The sequence below is a fragment of the Myiozetetes cayanensis genome, unplaced genomic scaffold (assembly GCF_022539395.1).
Source record: "Myiozetetes cayanensis isolate MyiCay16 unplaced genomic scaffold, myiCay2020 scf20-37, whole genome shotgun sequence".
NCBI lineage: Eukaryota > Metazoa > Chordata > Aves > Passeriformes > Tyrannidae > Myiozetetes > Myiozetetes cayanensis.
This window is the reverse complement of record NW_026087412.1, coordinates 10,330,507-10,345,038: the sequence shown is the minus strand read 5'-3', so window position 1 is coordinate 10,345,038 and position 14,532 is coordinate 10,330,507.

Sequence of the window (14,532 nt, the reverse complement as noted above, 5' to 3'; positions counted from 1 at the left end):
TAAAGAAAGTTGCTTTCATCTTTCTCTTCCCTTCCTCCTTATTAAGTTTTTTTGCTTACCCTTTAATTTCAAGACATGTCTCAGTGGATAAAACCTGTGTTTTAAGTAAAGTAAAACATGGTTATTGTTTGCCTAGAGTTGTGCATTCAGTGGTGTTTATCACATCAGTCTAGGTACCCAGGTTTTTTATTCCTGAATGCATATTTCCAAAATTAACTATAGGCATTCAGCAGGAATGCAAATCTCAGCTGTGTGTGGGAGCTGAGGGAGGGATAACCCCATGGAGACAGCCAACTAGAGAAGTCTGTACTGAGTTTCAAAGCATAGAGAAAGCACCTCAGAGTCTGAGATGTGGTTATAGATGCAATGAATCCTAATTTTTCTTTTTTTGAGACCTAACCCTTCTACAGGAGAGGATTGAGAAAAATGCATCACCAGATATAGCAATCTATTCCTAGTTTTCTGGATAAGACTCTTTTGTTCCTTGAAAGTAAAGCTGATGTTAAAGGCGACAAACTTCTCGATGTCAAAGAAAAGCCCATGGGCTGCAGATTGAAATCCTGAAAGACAGCCTGTCAAAAGAGTTATGTGAAAAAAACCAGTAATTTTCTTTTTTCTATGTTGCACTTCTGTGGGGATATTTACAATGGAAAAGAACTCACACTTGTGGTATCCTATAGTATCACTAAATATGTTTTAATGTTGGTATTAAGGAGTTAACTGCATAGGCCTCTGGACTGCAAAATGCTTTTCAAAACCCTACAACAATCCTATATCAATAAAGAAGATGGCAAAACTACAGACAGCACAAGAGGATGAAGTTTACCACAAGTTTTTGGGCCACTGCAAAAATAATGAAATTTGCTAAATAAACATTTGGAATCTTCCCAGTTTCCTGTGCTGGAAAAGACATCTGTATGTCTGTCTCAAACCTCAGCCTTAAATTCCAAATTTGTAACTGCAGGGCAACTTCAGGATAATTTTTATGAGTTTTATTTTAATCATTAAACAGGTAAATTCTTGACTTGCCAATGACCTGCTGTATGTTAGGGGTCTCTGTGTATTTTGACTGCTTTGTGAGTTCTCAGAGAGAACTCAAAGAGAAAGAATGCAGTCTTGTAATACTTCTCCTGCAGCACCTCAGTTTGAGTCCTGGAAACTGCATATTATTTCTGCCAAGTCATGCAATTTTAACATCGTGGAGATCAGCAACAATATTTCTGTTGTCCGAAGTATGAGGTTTTCAGACTTTTAGGAATGGTGGCATTGCTGCTTCTTTCAGCTGTTTACCTTTTTCCTAAGTCAAGAAACAACTTACATCTGCTGTATACTGGGAAGGCAGCTGAGTCTTGATCTTAGTCTTCAGTTTGAATATTGTCTTAGTCTGTAATTCTCCTTTGAGTTTTCAAAGACAGTCACGCTACTTTGGGTGCATTGCATGGCGTTTATGTCTTTTCATAGTTTTTTTGAGTGGGTAGATGAGAAAGATATAAGATACATTTGGCAGCCTTGAGTTGGGCCCTGCTCTTTCAGGTTCCTCTTTAGATGTCTTTGGACATCCTGGCTCAGTGCTGGCGTGTTTGTCCCCTTCTATTAAAAACCAGTTGTCTTTACCAACACAAATCCTGAACTACAGGGAGCAGCAGTCAGTAATTTAGGGGATCCAAAAGGAGAAGTTAAGACTTCAGAATCATTAGGTTAAAGGATTTCTCAATCTAAGAAGTAGGGCACATCATCACAGTGTGTCAGTACAGACTAACAGAGAGGCTGTATTTGGTTATCTAATGTGTTTATGCATAATTGTACCACAATGCTATCTAGAGGCTAATTTTGATTTAAGGTTCTTCCATGGAAAAAATAAAAGACTGAAGAGGTTATTTTGCTTGACAGACTATGGTTAAGTGCTGTGCTATTAGGATTTGCATAGGAGTATTAGGTAATATGCCAGTGGAGATTGGTATGCCTGAACCCTTCCAGTGGTATGGACTGGCTCACTGTCTATCGTGCTGTCAGCTAGTGTGCAAGAGTTTTAAGGGAATGCCACGTTTCTCACCTGATTATTGCATATCTAGCAAGGGTCAGCTCTCAAGAGCAGTTTTATCAAAGGGAATATAGGTGAGAGTAAGTCTCTACTTACAGGTAGGTAGGAAGGAGAAAACCCCTGCTTAAGAAAGGGTAACTTCAGGCATGCCAAGATGTGTGAGGCTTCAGCTTTGCAAGACACAAGTAGACCCCAAGTAGTACAAGGGGATGGGGGTTTTTTGTGTGGTTTGTGTGTAAAAATTGGCTTTTAAGCACAATCTGGACATGATCTATAATGCTGCTTTGAAAAACTGTGCACTTCGTTTTAGGGCTGTATGTATTAGCAAAAGCCATTTCACTTAAAATATATCTATATTCGGTCTCACTGCTGCTTCTCCAGGATGAGGACAGCCAAGAGGCACAGATACCCACTGCCACCTTGCAGAAAGCCACCCCTGAGCTCTGGGAGAGGGGGCACAGCCACCAGCAAACACAGGCAGTGCTCTGTTCACAACAGGCTGCTGTGGGAGCACAGAGCTGGCTGGTTCCTCAGCAGGTCCTGCTGTACCAGGACTCTGCTCTCAGGAGCTGTGAGCAGGGCCCAGCAGCAGCTCTGTGGGCAGGGCTGCAGGGGGGGCAGAGGACACCACAAGCCCAGGCCCCCGGAGCTGTGGAGAGCTGCCAGGTTCCCAGGGCAGCTTCCTCCCCGTGAGTCATGGCTGGGTGTTGACCTCAGGCTGGCAAGGCTGCAGGATGTCCTGGCTTGGTCTGAGGGCAGCCCCAAGCACAGAATCACTTTAAGGGCAGTGACTACAGGTTTTATTTTTCTTTCCTTTTCGTAACCTTTTAATGCTCTGTGTATTTTGGGCTTTTGCTTTATTTTCAGTTTTAGTTTCCTTGGTGTGAGTAAAATATTTCTGCTCTTTCTGCTTTCCTTTTCATTAAGCATTATCTTTTCATTAATTTTGTAACAAAATTAATATCTAGTTTAATTTAAGACGATACTTGGATAACAGTTAACAGGAAGAGCACTCTTGGAATCATAGAATCATCAAGGCTGGAAGAGACCTCTTCTTCTGATATGAGTAAAACTTCAGGAGGTTGGGTTCCTTTGGGTGTAGAATAAGATCCTAGTTAGTAGAATGTGTGAAAAGAATAGCACTTTATAAACACTTTCATTAAAATTGGATGGCTAATCTTAATTGCGAATCTTTTCTAAAAATAACCAGTTGTTAATAAGGAGTAATATTGGACAAAATGATAGTGAAATGCATGGTGTAATAGTCATAAACTTGAGTCAAACCTCAAGATCCTGTCTGAGTAAGAGTTATGAGATAATCTTTTTGTAACCTTTGCCATTAATACTTTCAGCTTCGTGGTTAATATCAACAGAGCCCAATCAGGCTTAGGACCTACAAAAGTATTCCAAAATAAACAGAATTTAGACAGCGTGAACCAGGAAGGGGGAGGAGAGGCTTCAGTTCTTTATGAAATGCTGAGCTGTATTAACTGCCACAAGGTATAAGGCTCCATGGTCTCTAATAAAACTACTCAAGTAGTAATCAGTCAGACATAAAATGGTTGGTTTGGCTTGTGTTTCTTCAGAGGAATGCAAACTTACATAAAAAGGTGCTAAATAGTAAAATCTAGATTTATTTTTTACTCTTCCTGAAAGCCTTTAGCAGAAAGAAGACTGGGAAGGTTTTGTCTCACAAGGCTGTGATCTGTGCTGATTACACTGACTAATACTGCCAGTGCTTGCTGGTGCCTTCTGAACTATAGGAAATACCTTCTGTTTAGAGGATTCTCACACACTTTATGGATGAGCCTTGGCCACTGCTGCCAAGGGAAAGGCAGAGCAGAAGCCTCCTGGGCTGTCAAGCTGAATGGTCAGCACGCAATCTAAGCGTGGCAGTTCGGGACATTCAAGATCTTAAAACTGAGGCTTTTATATTGTTAGATATAACTAACCTAGTTCCTTTTCTCCCATGCTCATGGCAGCACAGAACTTCAAGTGCACAGTCACCTCCTGCCACCTTCTAACCCTGTGACACTCACTGGCATTCAGTGGAGCCTGCACTGAGCCTGTGCTCATTCTTTCTGCCTGTGTGCACTAATTCATGGCAGTGCCAGAGTCTGAGAGGGCAGCCTGAGCACAGAAGTAAGGAGGTCATAGGTCTGTGCACACACAGAATTGAAAACATGGCACAGCAGGAGGGTATTTTTTTAAACCAGTGCATTCATATTTTCTCTACATTCCCCTTTTGAATGAAAATTACAACATCTAGTCAGATTACCTTTTTTTGGCTTAAAATTCTGGAAGAGTGTTATAGAAATCCAATGGGATGATGTGATTTTACTGATGTATATATAATGGACTGACTTCTGTCCCCCTAGTCTTAGACAGAATTAAGTGGCTGAAATAATAAAACCTTTAAAATCCTCAATGAAATACACTTTATACAATGTTCCATGAGAGAAGTGGGATGCTATTGTAATTATTAAAAAGTAGATAAGCCTAATAAAGAATGAGTGAGGATTGACAGTCATAAGATTCCATTGTATGTTAGCTCAGTCTAAATCCTACAAATCCTGTTTTTCTGCTACTGAAAGAGAATTTTTTAAAAATGTGTCTGGGGGTTGTCTCTCCCCGTAGCCAACAGATGACAAGCAGCTCTTGGAATTTCTCTGTGCAGTGTTAGATATCTTTCTGTTCCCTCAATTTTTGCCCAGTTTACTTAACCTGAAAAAGAACCCAAATCTCACCATGTAAAAGTAATCTAGTGGCAATGCAGTCGCCCATTTGAAGCTGATCTCTCATCATAATTGAACGCAAAGGTGGGGAGATCACGTTTGTAGCGAGTAGAAGGAAATCAAAGAAAGCACAAGAGCGTGGCAGAGATCCTGTTGCACCCTTCTGTGTCTAAATCAGATTATTGGAGAGGCTGGGTGAGAGTCAGTTACAAATTCATGAGCAATAGCCTGGCATTACAATGGTAACTCAGCCCCACGTAACTACTATCGCTAGGAAGAGGTGAGTAGTCATCCATCCAGGAAAAGGAAACGATTTCTCTTTGTAATTGCTTTTGTTTATAACCGATGGTAGCTGTTAACATCTGTGTCCTCAGGCTCTGATAGTCCATTAGAGAGCTCAGAGGAATGGCTAAAATGGAATTGCAGCTGGGAGGAGCATGAGGCAAGACAGCAAGGACTGCCAGACATCCTGTATTGTCATTACCGGGGCAGCTTCCACAGATCTGCTCTGCATTCCGAAATAGACCCTTCAAAACAAATTGTAGCCCTCATCATAGATCAGAAATAAAAATGTGGACAAATCACCCCAGAAATTCAATGTTTCATCATATTTAGGGGACTTCTTTGTACTCTTCCATGGTGTGACGCTCTTTGCTCTCGGTGAAAAGCACTGCCTGCTGTACAGCTCAGCCATACAAGTTTCCAGGACATGAGGAATCTTAAGGGCTGCAATAATGGCCTCTGAAATAGTTTGATAGTGATAAAAACATGAAACAACCTGCAAAACAAACAAACAAACAACTAATTCTTCCTTCCCTCTTAGTTCAGGGTTGCAAAACAGCCAAGAAAGCATCCCCAAGAGCTTTCCTCAGTCTGAGTCATTTGCAAACCTCTTTTAACTTCCTTAACAGATTTAAAATAATCTTTGAGACTATGCATCTGCCAAAGACTATAGTGTGATGGTTCATATAATGTGGTTTTTTAAAAAAAGGTTGATTTTTTTTTTTTTTTTAAATCTTGCAGGTACATCTTACATATTTGAGGAAGGAGAAAGCAATACTGTGGCCACTTTGTGGGAAATGGCATTGGAGCCCTTGTATTTGTGATTGCAGGAAGCCAAATACTAAGAAGACTAAAACCAGACAATTGGGATTTTAATATAACAGGATAGTAATTAGGCATTTTGTATTGGTTTAGGGCTAAGTTTTAACTCTGAGGGGAATTTAATTCCTGAGGGTACCTGTAAGCACAGAAAGGAATTAAGTTCTCAAAAGTCTGCTGAATGCTTGAATTCTAATAAACAGGCAGCTTCCTGCTTTACAATGATCAGCTATTTGAAAATTAATCTCTTCCTAGCAAAGAACCATCCTAAATGTTTCCCACTTAAACTGTTATATAAATATTTGCATTTCTTCGATGATGCATGTTCAGATTTACCTACTGCTGTTTTGATTACTTAATGTAATCCTGGAATTTACATAAATATGCATGAAAGGCAGTGCAGCTCATCATTTCCTCTGGTGTCTCACATGCTTTAAATTTATATACCAGGAGAGGGATGAGCACTTTGTAATTCTGTTGCCTGGGCTGACATCCCTCACAGTGTGGAGGCAAGATTTATATGCTGCTCTTCACCCATGTTTATTTGGATAACTCATTATTAATGGAGCTGACCCTCTCTCCTGCAAATTTTACTAAGCTGAGTTTCATGCAGCCTTACCAGGGAAGGGTTTTTCTACGAGTGTGGCAGATGATGTGCTGCACTCTCATGTTTTCAAAATGGCAATAATACAGAGGGGATGTACAATTAGTCCACAGAATGTGTATGCTATCCACTTTCCTTCATAAGACTGTGAGGACAGATAAAAGGCTCTTCTAAACTATCAATGGATTTGTTTGCCAGATGCTTTCCAGATGAGTACAGTGAGGGTGGAGAAAGGAGGACTTTTGGCTCAACACAATTCCTTTGGTTCCTTTCATATTTCTTTCAAAACAAGCTTTTGTTTGTTTTTTAAGAAGCAGGAAAAAAAAAAAATCTTGGCAATGGGAAGGCATTTTAGAGGGAAGGTAATTTGTGTAGTATTGTGTAGAAACATCGGGCATCTTTAGCCCTAGAGAGGTGGAGGAAACTGCTCAGAGACTTTTTAGACCCTCAGAAGGATTTTATTTTTAAAATACATGGGTGTTGGCTTTGCTAATGTTGAAGGATGTTCTGTATGTGAGAAGTCTGAAAATAATAAAATCGTCATTTTTCTTATTTGCATCACTTTTTTTCCCCTGTCCCCAGTATGTAAGAGGCCACTTGTTCAGTGCACTCTGGGAAACAATAATGGAAACAAGCTACTACTTTGTTTTCTGTTTACACCCTGACATTTCTAAACAAGAGAAGAATGCAGAATACTTGTAGAAGACATTATTTTCTCCTAATTTTGCAAGAAATAACAAGTAGAAGTTTGGTGATTTTGATTTTGTAATGATGTGTTATATGAGAAATATCCAGAACAATTAGAAATGCCGAGAGAGTCAGGCATTTTAAACCTCCCTACCTGGTATAAATCCCAGACTGTGCTGCTTTCTGAAGCAAGAAATGTCACATTTTTTCTGTGTGACAAACTAGTTCAGCACTGGGACTGCTGATGAACTACAGCACAGAAATCATGAAGATTGAACAGTCCAGTGGGTAAAGGAGCAATTAAAGAAGCAATTAACTGATGATCACTGTCATTACTGAAAGTGGAGCACAATTAAACAAACCAACCAAACAAAAAGCCCATCTCCTGTATAAGTTTGTTCACAGTTTTTGTGCTGAAGGCCTTTGACTATAATAGAACAAGACTTTCCACCACAAAAATGTGCCCCCATCGCTGTGATTCTCCAGCCTGTGGCATCCAGAATGAGTGTTCAGCAGTCAGGAAGAGAGGCTTCTATCGGCTTTTGTGTGAGTGATTCCCACTGATGAGCCATCAGTGTCATCATCTCCTTCTGCTCACAAGGCAAAGATAAATGTTTCTTTTTAAAATCTGTGCTTCGTGTGATTGACCAAGTACATTATCCAGACCTTCACCTTCATGGTGCCTGTGGAAGTGCTTTAAAGTCAGAGTTCATCCAGAACTGTAAAAGTAGAGGTTTGGTGCAGCCTGGTTGTTTTGCTGTGAACAAACTTGCAAAAACAATTCAAATTTTGATTCCCGTCTCAACATATTTTTCATAAGTCTTTCCCAAGGACAGACTAATTCTTCTGTAGTGGCCTGGGAAAGAACTGTAAAACACCTCAAGACAAAGAATCATGAGCTAAGACCATGATCTGCTGTTTAATGTACAGGAGCAGGCAAGTGGACATAAAAAAGCATATATGATTTTGAAGTAAGCATGCTTGGCATATCTATATACCCCAGAGTGAACTGCAGCTCTGGGATATTTCGTTATCAGTGCCTAAAACTGAAAAATCAGTATATTTAAGCTGTAGCTAATGCTGTTCACTGTAATTCTTTCTCTTTATTACTGAGACAAGTTGAAAAGCAAAGGTCAGAGTTTGGTTAAGCTGCCACTGCTGAGTTCATCAGGCAGGAAGGAAATGCCTTCTGCAAGAAAGTATTTGGATGGCAACTATTCCATTACAAGGTTGGAACAGATGATCCCTGAGGTTCCTTTCCAACCTGGTATTCTGTGATTCTCTATTTCACTCGTGTATATGATAAAATGATGCTGATTCCTGTAACTCCTCTGAGCATCTTCCTCTGTCCTTGTGTTGCCACTGTACTTTCTTCCCCCATCCTTTGCAACTACTTCCAAATTACTCTTCCCACTAGGTAAGCTCATGAAAAGCTGTGGATGGGACGTTCAGATTTTGAGTCCACTTCAATGTCAATGAGAAAATTGCAGCCACTGTTCTTCAAAATAGTAAAACTAAGAGAGGATAGGATGAAAAAAAAAACCCATGGCTCTTCAGATGTGTAACTTTACCAGCATTATCCTGTAAGTCCAAGATATTTACTGAGTTAAATATTGTTGCCTTTGGTGAATTTTACCAATCAACATGCATGTGCATGTTTTTCAAATGAAATCTGAAGATTTTCATTCAGAGACTAGCATTGAAAAATGAAAGTAATCTGAATTGGGAATGAAAAGAGAAAAAAAAGACTCATTGCAGAGCTCTGATTTCTGGCTCATTTTTGAAAACAATTTTGAATAAAAACAGTTTTACTGATGCGGGATTTAATTTCTGTCAGTTAGCTGCATGTTTTATTTGCTGGGTTAGGTTTTTTTCATTACAGATTATTTTGGAGGGTCTTTTTGTGGTTACCTACAAAGCTGAGAGTGCTGTAAAGTAGTTTTCCCAAACACACCCCAAGAGGAACGGTGAGAATAGGTGCCCCTCCTGATGCCTGATAGGATCATGGCATGCTTGTTAGCTCATGTGAGAATTACAGTCTTTTCTTGGCTTCTCCAGAGTGTCTGCAGCTGGGTCAGGAGTCATGTGGGATAAATCCTCCTCCCTCACAGTAACAGCCAGCAGAGTCTGACGAGCAGAAATACCAAACCAAGAACAGCCTCATGTAAAAGGAGAAACACCAGAAGCTCCATTTCGGACTTTTAATGCCTAAATTATAGAGCAGGAATGGAGGAAAGCAGGGAGAGCCTAACCCATCAAAACTGATAAAAGTAGATACAAAGGCAGGCTTGGCCTTCCGTTGGGCTGTTCCAGACTTCATGCTGCTTAGCTGATGGAAAATTTCCAGGAAAAAGGACTGTTCTTCTAAATCAAAGAATCTTACCTCCAAAAAAAGCAAAGCTGTAAGGATAATATGGACAGCAGTTCTAGCAAAGTTCAGCATTTACTGGAGAGGGTGCTGGTGGTGTGGGGAAGAGGATAAATACACAACTTTGTACTGATTTAGCGACTTGCAGGCAGGAAACCCTTCCAGAGGATTCATTCAGGCAACTCAGCACTCAGTTATTTGGCCAGTTGTTACCACTGTGCCATGGTTAGTTGATTATATGCATTTCTTCTGGTTAGAGGAGAAGGCAGATCAGTCCTTGCCCAGCAGCCCAACCAAGGAATGAGCAGGGTCAGGAAACCAGCAGAGGTGAGGGAGGGACTGTGAAACACTTCATGTTAGCCAGCATCTAATAATTCTTGTATTATTCAGTATTGTCTTCAACAGAGTTAATTCCCCATGAGTTACAAAGTGTTATACCAGAATTCCAGATAGGCTAGATGTATGGCATTTCCCTTGTTTAACAGACACCAAAAAAATGTCTTTTCAGGGGAAGAGAGGAGGTTCCTGGATGCTTTCTGCCTGTGGTAAGTCTGTATAATTTTGCCCTCTTTGAATTGTACTTGTATCTGCAGCTGTTCTGCTTTTGTTCTTTGGAAATTTGTTCTAAAGCCCTGTGTACTGCTCAGCTCAGAAAAACAAGTCTGTCACCATTTCATTAGTTGTTCTCCCTTCTCTTCACCTGCACCTTGAATGTTCCCCAGTGAGAGAGCTCTGCCTCTGCTTTCCTCGAGGCATTAACCATCCTTGACACCAGGCTTGGTGTCCTGTGCTGGGGGACTCCACAAGACTATGACAGGTCTAAATACAAAGTGATGGCCTTGAGTAGGCAAATCTGGCTGCATAAACTCTGTTCTAAATGTTGTTGTACTGAGAATAGTTTCTTCTGCTGCTCTTGGAATGTGAAAGGTAAATGAACATTAGCACTCTGGAGCTATCTACCAGTAATATATCATAATACTTAAATGTTTATGTATAGAACTTGTGCTCTCCAGTGCACAGCTCTGATTTATCTGCCCCTGGGGAGGATCAGGTAGCAGTTCTTTTGCATATGTGCTTTCATTTGAGGTATGAAAAATAATATATCATTTAGGGCTGTCTGCTTGGCAAGACTGTCAACTTTCCTGTACAAGCTGCAGACGAGGAAAAAACTAATATTTTTCCACCCACCTCTGGATGACCTGTTTAGCACCAAAGATTTGTACATCACTTGCAGGTTAACAAACTAGCCAAACCTGCTCAGCAGTCTCCCTCTGATACTTAATTTCTCTGCTAGGCCATTTTATTCCCAGGTTTTTCTTTTGTATAGAGTTGTGCCTTTAGTAAAGCACCATTGTTTGCTTAGGCACTTCTTGTCTGTACAGTGCTCAGGACACAGGAAACCTCAGCCATGCCAAAATTCTTTAATGAAGTATTTAGAGAACATTTTAAAAGGCAGTTCACCATCTAGCTGTAAAACTGTTCTCTCTGCTCAGACTAAGAAACACGAGGTCAAATACAGGTACTGATATTTTCTTTAGGCAAATCAATCCATTTGTGTTCAGTCTGATGTACAAAATTGGTTTTGTAGTGAGTGACCTGTACAGCTGAACTCCTCCTCCTTCCCCCCCCCCCAAAGTAGACTTAAGGAATAAGCTCAGCTTTATGGATCTGGGAGAGGAAGAAATATTTTGTAACGTGTGGCATTAAGTAGTTAGTCATAAATCTCCCTCTGTGTTGCACATGGGTTAATTGTCACTGAATTTCCATAGCACCCCTGAGGCCACACAGCTTGGGACGGCACTTTCTAGTTAGGAATTTCTTCTGGAAAGCCAATCATTCTTTGGGACCTGCCCTCTTCACAGGGTAGGTCTGTCCTTGAGGAGGCTGTGCAGCGTTTGTGGCACTGGCATCTGCCAGCCTTGTCCCCAGGCCTGTTGGATATGTCTTTTCCTCCATGAAATGGAGGCGTGGAGCTGCCCTTTCTTCTGTGTCTGGGATGCCAGGAGGGAGGGGCCCGGCAAGGGCTGTGCTCAGCCGTGTATGGGAAAGGTGAAGTGGGGACACGGAGCCTCCTGAGCACGCAGAAAGGAAAACAGCGGGAAGGGGAGCGCTCCCAAGGAGAGGGGGCAGGGTAGGATGCATGGAGAGTGCCACGGAGCAGAGCTTGCCAGAGGCAGGTTAGAACAAGCCACTGCCATTTCAGCAGCCAGTTCAGCAGCTGAGGGAGGTAATGCAGCAACCACAGCAGCAGGGAGCTCAGTTTTGGCTCTAAAACATGTAGAAGGTCCTCGATAAACACTCGATCAGCTCAGCCCACAGGCTGAAGTCGCAGGAGCATCACGAACTGCGTGGACAGAGGGCTGGGTTGGAGCTCCCCCCGGGCTGAGCAGCAGCGCAGTCCGGCGGCGTGTTTACATCGCTTCTCCGCAGTGTACGCAAACGAGCACAGGAGATGCAAATAAAATTCCCGAGTCCATTTTCGTGTTTACCTTGTTTTCCTGTATGGCGTGTTTGTAAATGCTTGCGAGTTAAACACAGCGAGGGCTGCGTAAGAACAGGAGGGGATCACGTCCACAGCCCTGGCAGCGAGTCAGGCTCTGGAGAGCCGGGGCTGAGACAGGCAGAGGTGGAGCTGCCTGAGATAGCTGCGAGTACAAGTTTCACAGACTTCTCTCAGAACATTGCCTGCAGGGCACAGATGTGATAGGAGGGGGTGAATACACTCCTGTCTTTGTTGCGTGTTTGTAATAACATGACTGGGTTTGTTTTTGAAGCTGAGCTTTTAAAACAATGTCGCCTTTCCTCCTACGGTGTTTTAACTTCACCACAGCAGCACCAAGTGCTGGGATGTTTAGCCCGAGCTTTGCCTCGTCAGCAGCCTGTTCAATGAGCACTTTTCCTTCTCAAGGAAGGGCCCCACCGAGGCTGCACAGGGTGCATCGTGCAGGGCTTGGTGCAGGATACCTGTGCTGGAGGCAATTGTCAGCTGCAGGATGGCTCTTGTGACCATAATTGTACAGTGTGGCCCAGTAGACGGGTCTGTGTTACTCAGGGCCCCACAGCATTGCTGTAGCTCCCAGTGACAGCTCCTCTTGGCTGTGAAAACTGTGATTGTCCCTGGAGAGCAGAGACCTGCTGACACTCATTGTCCCACCACCTTCCTGACCATGCTTTGCTCATTGCCCCCTGTCCTGGAGATTATTCTCACCACCATCTTTTTTGTTTGTTTAAAGCCTGACTTTCTTGTGCTGAATTCTCTTATGAAGGTTTGTTTCACAATACTAAGAGATTTCTCACCAGAAGACAACCTCTCTTGTTTATTTAGACATATTTGCCTTCAATCTCTTCTACTTTAAAACTTTCTTTCAATACTGGGGGTTTTGGTGATAGTCATACAGTAGCAAATGCCATTTAAAAAAAAGGCACCACACAACAAAAACCAGCCCCTGTGGAGTCTTGTTTATGTAGCATAGCTCTGCCTTCTATTAAATACACCAGATCAGCATGTGTATTTTCTATAAGCTTGAATTTCTTTGCACTGACAACCAGTGCAGGATTCCCTTGTTGTTTATAAATAGAGAGAGAAAATCCAAACAAAAGTTCAAATCTCTGTGTTGTCTCCTCTACTTATTTGTCTAATATAGATACAGGAATTTTATCTGTGTTTTTAAAAATAAAAGTGTAAGAGATCAAAGGACATCACAGGAAGACTGGATAAACATTTATGGATTCCAGTTGAAAAATAACTAGAGCTATAAAGTCTGAATAGTTAGGAGGGTCTTTCCTTCATCAAACAATACTTAGACCAGTCTGACCTGTATCTTATTCTCCTGACTAAGTTTTAGTAGGTGGTTTGTTTTGTAGCATGGTTTTCAGCAGCCCTGAGGGCAGGGAACAGATCTGAACTGGTAGTGCACATAATAAGGAGCCAGTGGTTATTTTATGGCTTGAGCCAGCATGTTCTTACATGATGTGGGATCATAATGCAGTGATAGCGAAATTTCTGCCATTCTTTAATACTTCAAAGCAATTTGCATTGGAAGAAAGATTTGCTGGTTTACATCCTTTATAAATTCAAATTCTTTATTGCACAGTAAAACATTATTTATTTATATGTTATTGGTTATCAGTTTTCCGTTGTTGGAATTGGTTGTGCTTTTCCTTTAAGAATTTAATCTCCCTTGGTTTGAAAAAGAAGCCTGTAAAAACTTGGGACAGATTTCCTTCTTCAAAGAATTTGGGGGAAGAAAAGTAGAAATAAGCTAGAAATGTCATAGTACTGCTTTGGAGTCAGAATTCGGATCAAGAGCCTCCTGATTTGCTTGTGTTTGTCACTGGTGTATCTGCTTCTACTGGGCTGCAATTCTGTGTCCTCATCAGTCTCCTCTATAGAATGTGTTGCCCCCTATACTTTATCTTGCAGTGATGAACAAAAATGAGCCAAAACGACTGTGTGCAGTGACAAGCTTGTGTCAGACCTCCTTGGGGGTTAAAAACTCCGTGACCTGACACAGAGGTCTCTTCTCAGGATTCGAGGGTACAGAAGTTTGAACTCTCATCTCTGCTGAATGTAGCTCAGGTTCATGCACTTTGCCATTGTTTTAAGTAGCTACCAGGAGCTGTGTTGTATTAGAAAATGCGTGATCATGATGCCTTATATTCATGCCTGTAATTCTGGGCAGGAGAGGGAATCCCAGAAAAATCCTTTTGGTCTGTAGCTCTGTTGTATTGACCATCCTACCCCAGGGCTGGCACTTTCTGCAGTCATTGACTGCTCTGGGGCATTCTGACCATTTTTGTGAGGGAGAATGCATCATTAGAATGTGTTTTGATTCATTACAGTGACATTATGTCTATGTGGAGTGTAAAGCACATATCTCTCAGGGCTTTTGTGTGTTTCTGCTGTAGAAAAATAAGCTTTGATCATGTTCTGAGGCAAAAGCAGTGGCATGGATTGGGGATGTATAAGAGTTCAGATTGTCTATAGGTCCAAATT